The 17,985-nt window shown below is 36.5% G+C and overlaps 1 pseudogene; it reads right to left on the bottom strand.

Moving 5' to 3' along the window:
* Positions 1-16,182: 16,182 nt before the first annotated feature.
* Positions 16,183-17,440, bottom strand: LOC132630300 (probable pectate lyase 16; annotated as a pseudogene).
* Positions 17,441-17,985: the final 545 nt, after the last annotated feature.

Below are 17,985 nucleotides of genomic sequence, written 5' to 3'. Positions count from 1 at the left end.
TATAGGTGGTAAGAAATCGCCTTAACTTTTTTTGTCTCTATTAAGATTTAAATCTGAATTTTTTTAAGGTAGAGTCCATCTCAGTAAGAAAAAGGTTTTAAAATGAAAAAAATGAGACCTGGAGATCTTTTAACGAGATATGGGCATAATTGAGCCACTTTCTTGACACTGAGGGCATTTTAATCCTATTTGGAATAGTCAAGGAAAATTTGGGACTAACAATCAAACGGAGGGCATTTTTATTCTATTTCTAATGTAGAAACATTGGTACAATTTTTTTCCCAATAAAATGTAAATACTAGTATACCAGCAAAATTTAATACACCTAAAGAGCACCAGCTCTCTCAACTACCATTTGAATGGGTAGTAAACAGAATCCAGCCTCAGCTATTAGTTACAATTTTTTCTATAAACCAGTACACTTCCTAGCTACTTTGCGTCCTCTAAACATGTTTACTCTCTCTATAACTGTTGTTTTTATATGTTGAACTGTAAAATCTGTATTTACATGCTGTCCTTTGAAGAGCTTCCCATTCCTAGCCTGCCATATATGATATAACACAGCTCCATATCCAACAGTCATAACTTCTTTTTTGAACTTGCTCCAGTGTTTTTGTTTGAACTTCTTCAGAACTAGTTGGATTATATCCAATGGTACTTTGATCCCCAGCCATGTTTGAATGCCTTTCCATACTTGTTTTGCTTACACACACTCCACAAACAAATGTATTGCCTTATCTGGCCTATGTGTACCACATAACACACAGAGGTCATCATCACAATCAATTCCCATTTTGAGCAACCTGACCCTCGTTAACAGCCTCTACTTCATTGCTAACCAAACCAACACTCTGTGCTTAGGAACCAATACTTTACTCCATATCAGCTCAGCTTCTTCTATCTTCGGTCTATCCCCCAACAGTGCAAGATAACTCTGAGTCGATGAATATTTTCCACTACTGGTCAGATCATATCTGTTTTGTGAATACCAGTTCATCATGCTCAGCTTGATCTTGTGGAACTGTTTCCAATACCAGCTACAACCATTCTGCTGGAATATGATTCCAGAAATCATCATCCCCTTTCATTTAAATGCCATGTACCCATTTCACCCAAAGCTATTCTTTACTATGCATAAACATCTAAATTAATTTTCCTACAACTGCAATGTTCCAGAGTCTGCAATTCTTCACATTCAAACCACCTTGCTTCTTAGGCCAGCACAGATCATGCTAAGATACTAAGGCCTTGTTTCATTAGTAGAACCCCATAATAAATCTCTACATTTCTTATCCACCATTTTCAATACACTCTGAGGGAGTATAATTACTGAGCCCCAAAATTATGCAATGAAAATAAGCCTGAATTAAGTACTTGAAGTCTGCCTGCATATAATAAATGCCTTGTAGATATAGCCCTGATCTTCTCTGTTATTTTCAAACTGAGTTGATAACAGTCCAATTTATTCCACTTCTTGTGTGATAAAGGCAAGCCAAGATATTTAATTGGAAGTGTTCCTGTTGTGAACCCAGTAATCTCCAACAGTCTTTCCTTGATGCTATCATTCATACCTGCTATAAACATACTAGATTTGTCATTGTTAGTAACCTGTCTAGTAGTATTTGAAAAATATTATATAGCCTCTACCACTCTGGTCACAACTGATTCAGTCCCTTTGTAGAAGATCATAAGATCATCTGCAAAGGTAAGATGAATAAGTTTTTACTCTTTACACATAAGGTGGAACTTGAAATCAGGTAATTGACTCATCCTGGCCATAATTTTGGAAAAATACTCCATTGCTAGGACAAAGAGCAAAGGTGAAATTGGATCACCTTGCCTATGGCCTCTCTTCCCTTGGAAAAAACCACATCCCTCACCATTTACTTTGACAGAAAACCAAGTTGTAGTTATACATTCCATTATCAGATGAGTGAACATTTCGGTGGAAACCCAACCCCCTCCCCCCTAACCCACATCTCCCTAACAAACTCCTATTTCACCATATCATAAGCTTTCTTGAGATCTATTTTTATTAAACATCTAGGGGAAGTTGTTATAGTGTCTCAATTTGCACAAAAGCAGCTTGAGTGGAACTCACTATGGAAGGAAACACCTTAGTAAGTCTGCTACACAATAACTTGGAAATGCACTTATACAATACATTGCAACAAGCTATGGGTCTGTATTGACTTGCATTCACTGTTTTTTCTACCTTAGGGATGATAGAAATCATTGTAGCATTTAGTTGCTTAAGCGGTTTACCAGTGTTGAAGAATTTCAATATGGCTGAATTGATATCCTCTCCAATCACACTCCAGGCATCCCTTAAAAAATCCTCCAACATATCCATCTGATGCTGAATATTTCCTTCTTGATATCTTCCTTGGTGAAAACTTTTGGAAAAATTACATTGTTGTTATACAGTTAGCTTTGGCCCTTGACAAAAAATTCTATCATCTGCTGGCTTTCTGGGACCTACACCGTCACCTAATATCTTTTGGTAAAAGTTCACAAACACCTCTACCACCTGTTCTGGTCCATGTTTCCACTGACCCTGATCATCTTGTATTTGAGTAATTGACCGTGTCATCTTCCTTATCTTTATCATTGAAAAGAAGTACTTAGTGTTATCATCACTTTCCCTTAGCCACACTGCTTTACTTCAACGGATTAGTAGTGACTCGGTAAGATAAAATGATCTTCTAAACTTACTGCTTAGTTCCTTCTCCTCTTTTCTCGAATCAACACCCAATGGTGCAATCTGCAGCTGAGATTGGACCCTTCTCCATGCCTGTCTATCTTGGTTAGCCTTTTCTACCAAATTGCAGAAGTTCTTTGTATGAAATACTCTTAACTTGTGCTTCAACATTTATAACTTCCTGACCACTTGAAACATGTTAACATGTTGCACCCTCTACATGCTAATTCCAGGTTGCTTGAATTATCTGTATAAAATCAGGGTAAGAGCTCAAAACATTACAATATTTAAATGCATTCTTCTTCTTGTTAGTAGATTGCATCATTTGGACAACTATGGGATAGTGATCAATGATACTCTCTAGGAGCACATGTGTACCAATATCAGGCATATGATCTAGCCACTCACCATTCACAAACACACTATTAATCTTAGAGAAGAACCTAGAATCTTGGTTATCATTCCAAATATATTTACATCCTGAAGTTTCCATTTCCTCCAAACCATACACATCCACACAGTTCTAAAAGTCAATCACCTTAGTTAGTGTGAGAACATTTCCACCTATTGTATCATCATCTTTGAGAACAACATTAAAATCACCTAGTACAATCCTGGGTTCTTTACAGGTCCCACTAAATTGACATAGATGATTCCACAAGTGTTTCCTTTCCTCCTTCAAGTTATATGCATACACAAATGTAACTACAAAATTTAGTTGCAGTGGTATAAACTTTACCTTACATGTAACAGTTTGTGCAGTTTCCTGTATGATTGTGATTTCAAACCAGTCAGACCTCCATACAACCCATATTTTTCCATTATAATGGGAAGAATGGTTCTAATGGTGCTTCCACCCATTAAACATGCTTTCTGCTATACTCTTTACCTTATTCACCTTTATTCTTGTTTCTAAGAACCCTACCAATCCTACTTACTGATCATTACAGAGCAGTTTGACTTCCTTCTGTTTATTGAGGCCATTTGGGCCTCTTAGATTCCAGCTAATTAACTTAACCATGGACAGAGGGATATTTGACAGTCACCTCTTTCTGGCCAGCTTCAGTAGCTTGCACTGCCTTCTTCATTCCACCTGGTTCAATTGGTTTAAAAGTATTAGCTACTTGAACTGCACTGGTGGATGCTTGTCTATTGAAATTTCTTGCCAGCATAAGCTTTTTTCCACCTGCCTTCTTTATTCTGCTGGACTTAATTCACATCTTGCCCCCTGTTCTTGGTTCCAGACTGATGTTTCACCACTTCCTGATTTGTCTGCTGATCTATTCCATTCTCAAGATTTGGCTCATCCACATATGTCACATTAGTCTTGTTCCTTCTACATTTTTCTGTTGAATGACCATATTTCTGGAAAATGGTACATACTGATGGTTTCCAATCACATGTTACCTTCTGCTCAATGACATTCCCCCTTTCATTCCTGAAGTATATCATATCTGGTAATGTACTACCAATTTTGACTTCAACTAATAGCTTGGCAAAATTCAATCCCAACTTCTTCTCAGTGTTCCTGTCATCCATAAGTGGTTTTCTCACAAGGCTGCCAATCTTACTCAGCCCTTTTGCACTCCAACACTTGAAGTAAAGCCCTGGAAATTTGATCCATATTGGTACAAAGTATAGTTCCTCCCTATGAAAATTCCATATCTGAATTCCAAGCTTTGACTGTCAATGGTTTGTTATAAAAGTGGTAAATACCACATTGTAGCACCTCATTCTTCCCTTCTGCATTATCAGATCAAGCTAGCATAATGCCATTTTTAGCATAGCAATTTTGTTAATTCCCAATTTCCCCCATTGTCTTTGTATATATCCATTGAGCACCGAGAATGGTAGATGTCCACCAAGAACATAACACACCGCTGCATTCGTCCAATACTCAATCTCTGAGCTAATGTCCTCTTCATCTATTTCCATAATAAATTGATCACCCTCATTGACTGGGCTTACGTAATCAAGCTTAAATCCCACATTAGATATTTTTGCTATGTCAAAGTTATCCCAGATTGATGCCATCAATTTACTCTCCTTCTCTGGTATAATTTGTTGTGACTCTGCCTCCTCTACCCATGACTTCTTTGCTCCATTCGGATGTGGACTTGTAATATCCAACCAGTCAAGGACATTTTCCTTAGTAATCATTGCTTTAGACTTATGTGGACTATGCTTCACTTGTTCTGGAACTGTCACTACATTATGACCTACCATTTGCATTTGATTCACCTTCGTTGGACTTCCAACTGCTACAACAGAATTTTCTTGTTCAATTACCAGTGTTGCTATTGGATTTTGCTTGCCCCACTGGTGCTTTAAGTATTGTATCCCCAAATTGCATTCTAAGTTTAATCGAAATTGGCCCTGATTGCACGATCTCAGTAATTTCCCTCGTACGCAAGTTAATAGTTGTTGGACCTGTATCACGAATTGAAGAATTTCCATCACTATGTTTATTAGATTTTGTAACCTTAGCATAGTCATCCCTCCTCCACTCTGTTTTGAGGGATTTGCAGTTTTACACTTCTTACCTATGGCGTGGTGCACGTTAAACTAACGTGCGCGAGAGAGAGAAAAGCTAACCATCCCAACATTGGTACAAATTAAAGTACAACAATATCAAATATTTCAATGAATAAGTGATCAATAACTGGGAAATTAGGCCAACATATATGCATCAAGAAATAATTACTTGGCATAGCTACCTCTAAGAGGTAATTATTGATGATAACTATATTTAATTTGTTTATATTTAGTAGCTGTAGTAATTTTTTAAATTGCCATTAATAGATATATCGAAATATATTAGGTTTATGGCTTGTATTTCTCCCTGACCTCTCTCTTTCCGTTCCCTCTCAGATCCGCTCCCTCGCCTCTCTCTCTCTCCTCCACCGCGGTCTCTCACCACTCTCTTCCCCTCTCTCTCCATTGCACCGCCCAGATCTGAGTGTACCATTGCCGCCACTATCCAGATCAGAGACTATTATTCCATTTCTGAATTTTGTCCCAGAATATTTATATGAAATATGCAGACACATTCTCATATGTGTGGAGGATAAAACATATTGGATTGCTTCCCATTTCCTGATGTTGGGCACTTTTTAGTGTATTTTTTTATATTGACCGGAATCCATGGCTTCTTCTCTTTCTTATATATCAAATCTGAGTGCATTCGTCATTTTTTAGTGTATTTTTTTCTATTTGACAATCTATGCCTTCTCTTTCTTGTATCTCATATCTGAGTGTATTTGAGTGCATTTCGTCATTTTTTAGTGTAAATATAAATTTAATATATTTGGCTGATTGTATTTGTGGGCAAACTAGATGTATTTGACTGTATGTGTTGTTTGAATGATCTATATACATATGTTTGTATACAATTTTTCTGAGTAAATACAGTGTAACTGAAATGTTGTATTTGAATTTTTCTTGTTGGTATATAAATTTACCCCTATGATTGTTTGATACACCTGAATACACTATATAGCAGTGAGTTACTAGCCGGTGAGAGTTTAAATACCTTAAAATACAGTCGAATACACTCAACATTTGTGACGTCCGGCGGTGGCCTTGCTGATTGGAGCTCGAATACATTCAAATACAACCAAAACAAAATGATACATCAATATATAAATACAATAAAATACACAGCTCAGTTGTGTATTTAAATGCACTGGAATACTATCATTTTTAATACACATGTATTCAGAGAAATTATGGTTGCATGTATTTAAATACAGTCAAATATACGTGACATCAGATAAGGTTGGATACAACTGAACCGTGTATTCAAGAGAAGGCACTAAGCCGGAACTATTATATGATTGAAATAACTAGAGAAAGAAAATTCGCATTTTTGAAGATGGTACAAGGATTTTGTAGGTACTGTTAATAGAATAAAGATGGACGCTGAAGGAATTGGATACGTTTAAGACTATTAGATCTTTTTGAAAATGTTACTTATAAGAAGTTGTTGCAGAAATGGTCCCCCACGAACCTTAATTTACTTGGGATTGACTAAGATTGGTATAAAAAAAGTCTGGTTATATTTAACACCATTGGCTGAAAGGATGCTTTATAAAAAAAACACCATTAATTGGCTGAAGGAAATTATTTGGCACAGATCCTCTCTGGCCTAAACGTTATAGACAGTGGTATCAGCTTTGTGGAAATATTTAGTTCGATATACTTGATAAGTTAGTATTTTACCAACTATCTCTTCTTTAATCTTATATTTTTGCTATGTTTGCTTGATAAAATAGTGCATTTAATATCATTTACATCTATTTTACAGGTTTATGTGATTTAGAAGTGATCGGAAGAAACCAAGTGAAAATAAAGTCAAAAAGAGGTCAAATTGGACAAAACTGCACAGTTTTGCAAAACTGTCAAAAGTGGATAGTTTTGCAAAAAAACGGGACAGATTTGCAAAAAACGGGCAGAACTGCAAAAACGAAAATCTGGGGCATATTTTGTCATTTTTTGGACTTGGAAAAATTGGGAAACATAAAAGGAAGACTAGGGGGCAAAATATTTTCATCTTTGGCATAACACACAAGTTCTTGGAGGCTAGGGTTCATCACCAACACCTTGGAAGAGAAGATTTGGAGGCACCAATGAGAAATTCTTTACCCATTTCTTCATCTCTTGCTATTTATTGAATATTTATGTGTGTAGTATTTCATTTCAATAGTTGAACCTTGTTTATGGAAGTATACGTTGTTTAAGTTTGGATTGAATCTCTTGTTTTGCTTATGTGTTGAATGATTTTATTCCTAATGAAGTGGGTTATTGTTTCTTTAGTTAATCTCATTTTGAATGATTCTTAAGGGAGTAGCTAACCCTAAGACTTGCCCATTTATTTCGATTTAAACTTGGAAGAGGAAAACTCGGGATTGGGAAAGATTAATTAACAAGAATTTGGGGCGTTAACCCTCATCTAATGGAAATCGACCTAGGGATAGGCGACACCACTTGTAGCCATATTCGGGTGTTCTTAATGCTCCTAATTGCTTTAGGGATATTCAATTAGGTAGTCTAGTTAGTCTTCGGAAGAAGCTAATTTAGAGTCATTATCCGAGGCTAAGTAATATAAACTCACCATTATTTGTAAATCATGAAGTACATTGGATCGTTACTTGAGCATAGTTTCCCTTGTATCCATGCTTGTGGCCATTGATCATTTTACTTGCTTTCTAGGTTAGTTTACATTTTTGCATTAGTTATACTTTTCTCCAAAAACCAAAATATTATCTATTGTTTGGCATAGCTATTATTGGTGATAATTCCTACTTTACCTAACCGCCTATATATTGTTCTATGTGGGATTCGACCCCGACTCATAGTTGGGTAAATTATATTTGCATACGACCGTGCTCATTCTAATTAATAGGGTGGATTTGGACGTTATCAAAAATGGCGCCGTTGCCGGGGAACAATTTGGCGTATTTGGGTTAGTTTGGAATTTAAGCTAACTTGCTTTGGTCCAAACTTTCTTTGCTTTATAAAAAAAAAAAAAAAAAAACTGACCAGTTTTTGCAAAACTGCAAAACTGTCCAGTTTTTGCCTCTGCAGAACTGTCCAATTTTGTGCAGAACTGTCCAGTTTTTGCTTCTGCAAAACTGGCCAGTTTTTGCCTCTGCAAAACTGTCCAGTTTTTGCTTTTGCTAAAATAAATTAAAAAAAAAAAAACAATGGCATCTGGTAATGAAAATGGGTCGGATGGAAGTTGTTCATACTTTGATGACCCTTGTCCCTATTGTGGAGGACCTCACTCTTGGCAAAATTGTTTAAAGTCTCCCGGGGGAGGATTGTGCGCACAATCTCGAACCCATGAGTGGAGCATATGTGATAGATGTGGTGGTCAAAATGGCCATTGGGCTAATTGTGCTTATGTGTCCTTCCCTTCCCCGAACCGCCACTATGACGATTCTACTTTTTGTAGTGACAATGATAGGGAAATGGAAGTGGAAGAAGTTGAGAATGGACAAAATGGAGAGTTCAAGCTCATGATGGAATGCCTACTTGAAGGAGGAAATGAAAAGCAAAAAACCTTGGAGGAGTACTTGGAAACTAGTCTCCAAAATGGCTTGATGAATGAATACAAAAATCTTCCGTGGGCATTTGAACAAAATCATGAAGAATTCTCAAATGCTCAATATGAGGAGAGAATGCCCATGTTGGAGGCCAATCATGAAAAGGAGGAATCAAGAATTGAAAATCCTCCAAACGAATCCATTTTCATTAGAGATGCCAAAAAAGAAAAGAAATTAGAGTCAACCGTTGTCTTGAGAAAAATGGTGGAAGTTGACTCTAGTTTAGGGGAAAATGAGAATGTCAAAATCCGGAAAAGTTTGCAAATCGGGAGGTTGAAGTCTCACTCCAAGCATTTTTCAACATTGGATTTGTATGGTGATATGGGAATTGAGCCACATACATCCATGTTGGATGGTGAAGAAGAAAGACAAGTGCCTTACATCTTGCAATTCGAAAGAGTAAGAAGGCAAAATGACATTCCTCATTTGAAAGCCAAGAAGTTCAGAATGAAGAAATTAACGTTTGGCTTGTTCATCTACTTACCACCCCCCACCGCTCGTGGTCACAAACTTGAGTCCAAGTTGGGTGCCCAATTCATAAGCTCCAAATGGCGAGAAAAGCGATAAAGGTAACCGTCGTGCCGCGACGTTAACTTAAGCGCTTGGTGGGAGGCAACCCATCGTTTTAAAAATTTTAAATCGTTTTTGAAATTTTATTTTTTAGAATAGTTTAGTTTATGATTTTTGACTAATCTGCAAAGTTTCAGAATTTTTGGAGTTGTTTTGAGCAGGTCGGATTTCCGGACAGCCCCAAACCAATAGCTCCTGAAAATTGCAGCACTGTTAACAGAACTATTTTGCACAGTTTTTGCAAAATTGAACAGTTTCTGCAGAACTGTCCAGTTGCAAAAACTGTCCAGTTTCTGCAGAACTGTCCAGTTTCTGCAAAACTGTCCAGTTTTTTGCAAAACTGTCCAGTTTCTGCAAAACTGTCCAGTTTTTTGCAAAACTGTCCAGTTTCTGCAAAACTGTCCAGTTTTTTGCAAAACTGTCCAGTTGCACACAAAAAAATAATAATCTATTTTTATGTTTTGTTTTGATTATGTGCAATGAGGACACTGCAATATTTTTAGTTGGGGGTGGCATGTGGTAACACATTATATTTTGTTTATGCTTGATTGTGTGCCCTTGCCGGGCTTATTTTGTGACTGTTGGTTTAGCTGTGGATAGTTGTTGTTATAAATGGAACTTGCTCAAATTTTTGAAAATTTCGTTCTTTTTGCATGTTGTGGATTAGTCACTTTTGTTATTTTATTTCCATTCTTAGTTAGGTAGTTTAGGAGTAAAAATGGTGTTGGGATGTGATTTTTTACCCCTTGGCTAATTTTTGGCTTGCTTGGTACCAACATATTTAAACCTTGGCATATGAATTCTTGACTTTTGAAAAAGAAAAATGATTGAAGGAAGGATTCTTGTTGGGACTTTTAGACTCAATTTTTGGCTCTTACTTTCACTAATTAGTCTCTTTAGGCTATAAGTGACTTTCTTTGAGTTCATTTGTTTCAATTGGGTTTTGGATACATATTCTACTTGGATTATCATGTGCCATGTGTGGTGAGGTTTTTTTGTGAGTTCTTTTACATTACTTGTGGTCTAGAACTTGCCCGGAATGTGTTTCAAGGCGAAATTCTAGGTTACACTTGGTTTGAAAAATGATGTTAGGCCTTCTTTGGATCGTTTTGCCTTAAATTTCCTACCCTTGCATATTTTCCCTAGTCAACCCCTTTTGAGCCTTTAACCTTTTCTTTGGCAACCATGTTACAAGCTTTAACCTTTTGTTCTTCATTGATCCATCTTTTGGTACCCTACCTCCTTAAGTGCGTTGAAAGTGCAAACGTAGGCTAAAAGCCTAAGTTTGAGGGTGATAGTTGGAAAATGTTGTGATGTGGGAGTTACTTTAAGGTGAAAGAAAAAATGAAGTAGTAAAAAAAAAAAAATTGGAAACTTCCTTATTATTTTGAAAAAGAAAAAAAATAAAAATAAAGGAAGGAATAATAAAGAGTTGTGAATAAAGAGAAGACTAGTTGGCGAAATGAAAAATGAAAAAAAATGGTGGAAAAGCTTGAAAGGAAGTGTGCTTTGATTGTTGAAAATTGTAGTGCTTAGGGAGGTTTTTGAGTCACTATTTCCAAATTATGTCCCTACCTTAACTAAAAGCCTACATTACAACCCTTTAAGTCCTAATTGATTTTGAACCAAGTGTGTCTATATTAGTGGAGAAATACATGAAGGCCAAGCTTATGGTACTACTTGTGCAATTGAACATCTTTGTGAGAGAAGAGAGTTAATTCTTTCTATTTAATAACCCATTTGTGTTTTGAATTACATTTTCTAAGTGTGGGATTCTCTCTTGAGTGTGAGGGCACATGAGAATTTAAGTTGTGAAATTGTTTCATTTTCCAATTGAGAGGAATGAACAAAAGAAAGTTGTTTTGTGATAAGGAGGCAAATTTTGAAGCTTTAGTGTCATGACTTGATTGCTACTTTGATTAACTTGGTGTTTGAGCACTTGAAAGGAAAATGAAGTTTTTAAGAAGAAGTTGGTGATTCATATGTTTTGAATTAATTGTTGGTACCAATCAAAGTCATGTTTTTGTGCTTAAAGTAGACTTTTTAACATGGTATGATGTTGGTGTACTATTGAGTCGATTTCTTCGAAAGAGAGTGTATGTTTTGAATTGCTTGAGGACAAGCAATAGTTTAAGTTTGAGGGTTTGATAAGTTAGTATTTTACCAACTATCTCTTCTTTAATCTTATATTTTTGCTATGTTTGCTTGATAAAATAGTGCATTTAATATCATTTACATCTATTTTACAGGTTTATGTGATTTAGAAGTGATCGGAAGAAACCAAGTGAAAATAAAGTCAAAAAGAGGTCAAATTGGACAAAACTGCACAGTTTTGCAAAACTGTCAAAAGTGGATAGTTTTGCAAAACAACGGGACAGATTTGCAAAAAACGGGCAGAACTGCAAAAACGAAAATCTGGGGCATATTTTGTCATTTTTTGGACTTGGAAAAATTGGGAAACATAAAAGGAAGACTAGGGGGCAAAATATTTTCATCTTTGGCATAACACACAAGTTCTTGGAGGCTAGGGTTCATCACCAACACCTTGGAAGAGAAGATTTGGAGGCACCAATGAGAAATTCTTTATCCATTTCTTCATCTCTTGCTATTTATTGAATATTTATGTGTGTAGTATTTCATTTCAATAGTTGAACCTTGTTTATGGAAGTATACGTTGTTTAAGTTTGGATTGAATCTCTTGTTTTGCTTATGTGTTGAATGATTTTATTCCTAATGAAGTGGGTTATTGTTTCTTTAATTAATCTCATTTTGAATGATTCTTAAGGGAGTAGCTAACCCTAAGACTTGCCCATTTATTTCGATTTAAACTTGGAAGAGGAAAACTCGGGATTGGGAAAGATTAATTAACAAGAATTTGGGGCGTTAACCCTCATCTAATGGAAATCGACCTAGGGATAGGTGACACCACTTGTAGCCATATTCGGGTGTTCTTAATGCTCCTAATTGCTTTAGGGATATTCAATTAGGTAGTCTAGTTAGTCTTCGGAAGAAGCTAATTTAGAGTCATTATCCGAGGCTAAGTAATATAAACTCACCATTATTTGTAAATCATGAAGTACATTGGATCGTTACTTGAGCATAGTTTCCCTTGTATCCATGCTTGTGGCCATTGATCATTTTACTTGCTTTCTAGGTTAGTTTACATTTTTGCATTAGTTATACTTTTCTCCAAAAACCAAAATATTATCTATTGTTTGGCATAGCTATTATTGGTGATAATTCCTACTTTTCCTAACCGCCTATATATTGTTCTATGTGGGATTCGACCCCGACTCATAGTTGGGTAAATTATATTTGCATACGACCGTGCTCATTCTAATTAATAGGGTGGATTTGGACGTTATCAATACTCTATATAATTTGTACCTATTAAAAAAATAAACTCTATGTAGTTTGTTCGCAGTCCACTTTGTGCTTGCTGAATTTGTTTTGTCTAGAATAAACTTACCAGAAACTTAGTTTATAAGTGTTAACAAGTTTGAGCTTTTTCTGTTCTTGTGTATCTTTCCGTGGTCTTTTATCCGTTGGTGTTGATTGTTAGATATTTGTTTTCAGATTTCATAGTAGATGGTGGAGCATCGTGGAGCAGAGATGCCTGATGAGGAAGGTGCAAGACGTGAATATCATCATTGGATCGCGGGCACCTACCTTTCCCTCCCCGGTAGGTGAACCCTCAATTAAATAACACATCAATCAATAAAGACAATTCATTTAAACCAATGAATATATAATTAACAGCTGAAATCAATTATTAAATAGACTCAAGATCCGAAAAAGATTACAATAGTTAAATAATTACATGACTCATTCCAAATCCCACGGCATGGTCTAGACTAGTACAAGAGCGACTAATGAAAATTTAAAAATGGAATACAACTCTAAGACTAATCCTCCATCCCGGAATGAAGTGGGAGGAGATCTTTAAGATAGGTACTGTGCCTCTCCCAACGTATCGCAATCAATCACCTGAAACACTCTACACCCCAAAAGGGATGTAGCAAGAGTAATATCAGTACAATCAACGCGTACTGAGTAAGTATCATAGGCCGACAATGGTTAGAAACACATATCAGTAAAAGAATTCACAAATAGGCAGGATAAGCAACTAGATCAATGCCACACATCTATTTATCACACGTTATAACATCAAGACTCTTAAATCATGCAAAACCCTCCTCTAATAGCTACCAATCAATTTCACAACAATCTTACGCTAGCCATATACCATTATGCCATTCGTTCTTTGCATAGAAGTCTACTAATCATTAAGGTATTCCTTATCCTATATCCTTTTGTAAACCTAACATATAACTGATCCTACGAATGATCTGAGAGATGAATTAACAGGTATAAAGCAACCATAACCATAATCAAGTACACGTCATCGCCTAAGTAGAACATCTAAACCCAATTATGCCAAGTTCCAATGGGTCCAATCCAGATCTAACATCACAAGTAAAAATACTAAATCATCGCAATATAAGCCGTGATGCAATGCACTGCAATAATGTATGAATGCAATGCAATTCCATGCAAATGCTGTGTACACATGTACTCCGGATGAAAGTATCAATGTCTCGGTAGCACAACCCAAGGTGACTCGTGATAGACGAGACCTGGATCTTTGCCCACAGGGGTTCTCGCCAGCACCACCCTGGGGTACCCGCGGAGTCTATGCACTCACTCAATCCATGATTCCGGGACTAACATCGGATATCGAACTCTCACATCACTCTCATTTAAAAATCGAGCCCAGCTCATCACAGTGTTTCGTCAAGTACCAATAATGTATCAACAGTATATCATGAGAGTGCGTGCAATGCATGTATCAACATCAATAATCAGGTCAATATCACAAGTACCAACAATGGGTACGCCAACAATGTGTCAGTGTTACAAGTACCAACACGGGTACGCCAACAATATCATGAAAGACTACACAGGTCATACAAAACTTTATCCTCGTATCAATGTCACCTTGTAAGATACTATAATATCACAATCAAGAAGGAACAACAGATTCCAATATCTACTAACATCACGTGGCATCAATCCAACACAATAGGACAGTCAATCACAACATAATATTACCACTTCCCCTTTTACTGCCTATCAATCATTATTATACGATATTTTCACCTTCTACTTACATGACATCACTATTACCAATCTAGAATTAATTGACAATCATTGGTACATTTTATCCGCTCAATATGTATTAGGTCCACTATACATAGCACAATCTAAGCGCGTCTTACAAAAATTTCTCACCCAAACCATAGAAAAGTATGAATCAACCACTCCTTCCAAGTCACATAGAAACCACTGATACTCAAGGAAACTAATTCAAAACATCCTAAGGAATCTACAGGCCACAAGCCCGAAAACACAAGTCACACGACAATACCATCTTATGGATCCATCCCAAATCTCCAATTTCTACACATGCATTCTTTGTTCCTTTTAATACATGAATATGGGAAACTAACCAGAGTCTACCAAAAAGAAAAGTCATAACCTACCTCAAGGCTGAACGGGTGTCATTATCATCCGTTGATTCTTCAATTCGTTCACCATGTCATAATCCCCACAAAGGAACTCGATACTATCACGTGACCTAAAATAGGAATCACCATTAGAAATCTTATAAAAGACTTCGAATTGATAAGGTAAATTTTGGAACTTAGCCTACCTCTAGATTTCATTCATAACAACATTAGGTGATCTATCAACCTCCTTTCATGAATAAGGTCAACTATTTTAAGCCACTAGCTAGGTAAAGTTACCATATTTGATCTTATCTTTGAGAAATCCATTTTCAAGATTCATGGAAGAGACCCATTTATAATCTCGTAAGGAAATGAGAAACTAAGTTAGTAACCATTCTAGGGTGATGAACAAAAGGGAATAATTCAATGAAATCCATTTTAAGAACAACTAACCAATCGTCTTTTTAAGTTTAGGAAATTGTGATACCCAATCTTGTGGTTTCTAGATGAGGAACTTTTAATAAGAATCATTAATGTGAAGAATGAATGAAAAAAGTTAGAAGGATTACCTTTTCCAAGAAGATATCATTTTGACTCCATAAATGCTCCAAAGGCGGCTGGACTCTTTAGGGTTTGGGAAGATGAGGTCAAATCCCGAAATGACACTTAAATAGGAAATTTTTACTGCGCGTCATCACTGCAGCGGTCAACCTGCCACTTTAGCGGCAGCGTTTCAGTGCTACCGATGCCGCTGCAGCGACCTGAAGCCACATCCAAACTGCGCTTCAGCGAGGTCATCATAGCTGGAGCGTGACCGCTATAGCTGTCCACCCAACACTGGGGTGGTCTGACTGGGTCCCCGACCAGAATTTTGATGCTTTGATTCCTTCCTGTACAATGGGTCTCGCTAATCAAGATGTCCGTCGAAAATATTTAGCGAACGGAAAGGTCCAGGATTTCATGGTTGTGAATATTTTGAAATTTTTACGGTAACGACTAGACGGGTCGTTACAAAGAGAACCAAGAAGAAGATCTTGAAGAGCTTACGAGAAGCATTCAACATAGATATGTGAAGTCAGCTCACGTGGAGTATGATGAGGAAGCAACAGATGTTCAGCAGCAAGCTCTCTTGCCATCTGTTAGGGATCCAAAGTTGTGGATGGCTAATGTGTGGTATGGTATACCCGAAGTATATAAATTAAACATGTAATTCTAAGATTAGGCATTAAATTTTTTTTCCAGAGATAGCAGGGTATGGTGATATAGGAAAATGAAAGAAGATTTTTTTATAGTATCAGCAAGGTTCATTGACAACACACTGAAGAGGACCAGCATCAGAAATTAAAGAGGGAGTTAACGATCCTTGAGCAACAATGAACGATTATTCTCTCGTGTATTTTGGATCAATACTTTGAGGACCTCCATTTCCAATTCGTCCATCCTTTTTATTGAGTCTCCCGCTTGGTGACCAATAAATTTTATCATGGTTAACGTAAATCATTTATACATAGCGAGGGTTATGACATTAGTATCAGTTGGTTTTTCGTTTATGATTGACAAATTTTGTGGTTTCCAAATTGGGTAAAACTTCAAAGGTGAAAATATTTGATCTTCTTGACACTGAAGAACAATTTGTTTGATGTTTGTTATCTCTTTATTGGAAGCTTTGTCAGGAGAAATGATGTAATTTCCTTCACTGGGTATTGTTGGATTTGCACTCCGACCAATGGCATACATTAACCATTGATCATAATAATTGTTGGCCACATGAGCATAGCCATGCCTAACCCTGTAAGTAAGAAAATGATTGTCAAATAGTTGATAATTTAATTACTTAAAATGCTTGGTCTACTATTGTGATTAATCTTGGATAATCTTGATTATGTACCTTGGTGTTCTTTGAACAAGCTCACGACCAAAATGGTTGAAAAATATATTGACTTTCATGCTTTTGTCTGCAGTATATTAATCGTTGAGCCCCAATAACATAACCTGGAAATTTCATTTAAGGTCAGAACTAAAGGATCACTATATGATTCTATCAATCAAAGGCGTGTCCAACATTTTAATTTAGTTGGTGTGCGAACTTAGTATAAACAAGCATATTTTAAAAAGTTTTCAATAGTTTAACTTGAAAGTGGCGGATGTTTTACACCCACTAACAACAAGGTGACTTACTTTGTCTTGCTGAGTGAAGTAATTGTTTGAGATGGTTCTGCAGTTGAAGCATGAATGACATCGAGTAGGTCATCCGCTGCATGAACAAGATTGCAATGATCAATCCAAAATCTCAACGATCCAAACACACTTATGGGCAGCACCATCAGAGCCTACTCTTTCACCAACATGTTCAGGATCATGCCTTTTTTACCAGGCTTACAATCATGTGTACTAATCCCGTGTCCATGAATAATAACAGTTGTGACATAGTCCAATGTGATGCATGGACCATTAGAAATCTCAATTTTGCACCTCTGCCATCTATAGTATTATGAGTACACCATAAGCTCATTTTTAAGAGTAAGTACTATGTCCCTTTTAAAAATGTCCATTTTGAGCCGATATCAGCATCAACAATGTACATTTATCTAAACTTGAATCCTCTTTATAACATAAGAAAAAAGTAGTCGGTAATGAAGCAGTAGCAGCTACATATACCATAGAAAATGTTAGTCCGTAATAAGACTGATCCAAAAAAAAAATGAGAATATAAAATTTGCAATATGTCACACATAGTTCATATACAACCGTTTCACTCCATTCTTCCATATAGAACAGGTCTCCATTTTTCTGTTTCTAAAAGTAGAAGTGCAATTTAGGAAAAAACATTACTCCTTCTTATCTGTCTCTTGTTTTTTCCTTTTTTTCCTTTTTTTTTCCAGAATTACTATCCCATGGATGACATACCTTCACCTTCGATGACGGTTCGAAACAATAGTGAAGAGATGCGGCGTTAAGAAATGGATCAGTTTTAACATTTCATACTAGAAAGTAGGGGCGGTTCAATAAAATTGGTGGCCTATAGCCAAATCTTAGCAAGAAGTCTCAAGTATATTAAATAAAACTAGCTCTCACACATGCATCTCATGCATCGTAT

The sequence above is a fragment of the Lycium barbarum genome, chromosome 3 (genome assembly GCF_019175385.1).
Source record: "Lycium barbarum isolate Lr01 chromosome 3, ASM1917538v2, whole genome shotgun sequence".
Lineage (NCBI taxonomy): Eukaryota > Viridiplantae > Streptophyta > Magnoliopsida > Solanales > Solanaceae > Lycium > Lycium barbarum.
This window is presented reverse-complemented; position numbering and strand designations above follow the sequence as displayed.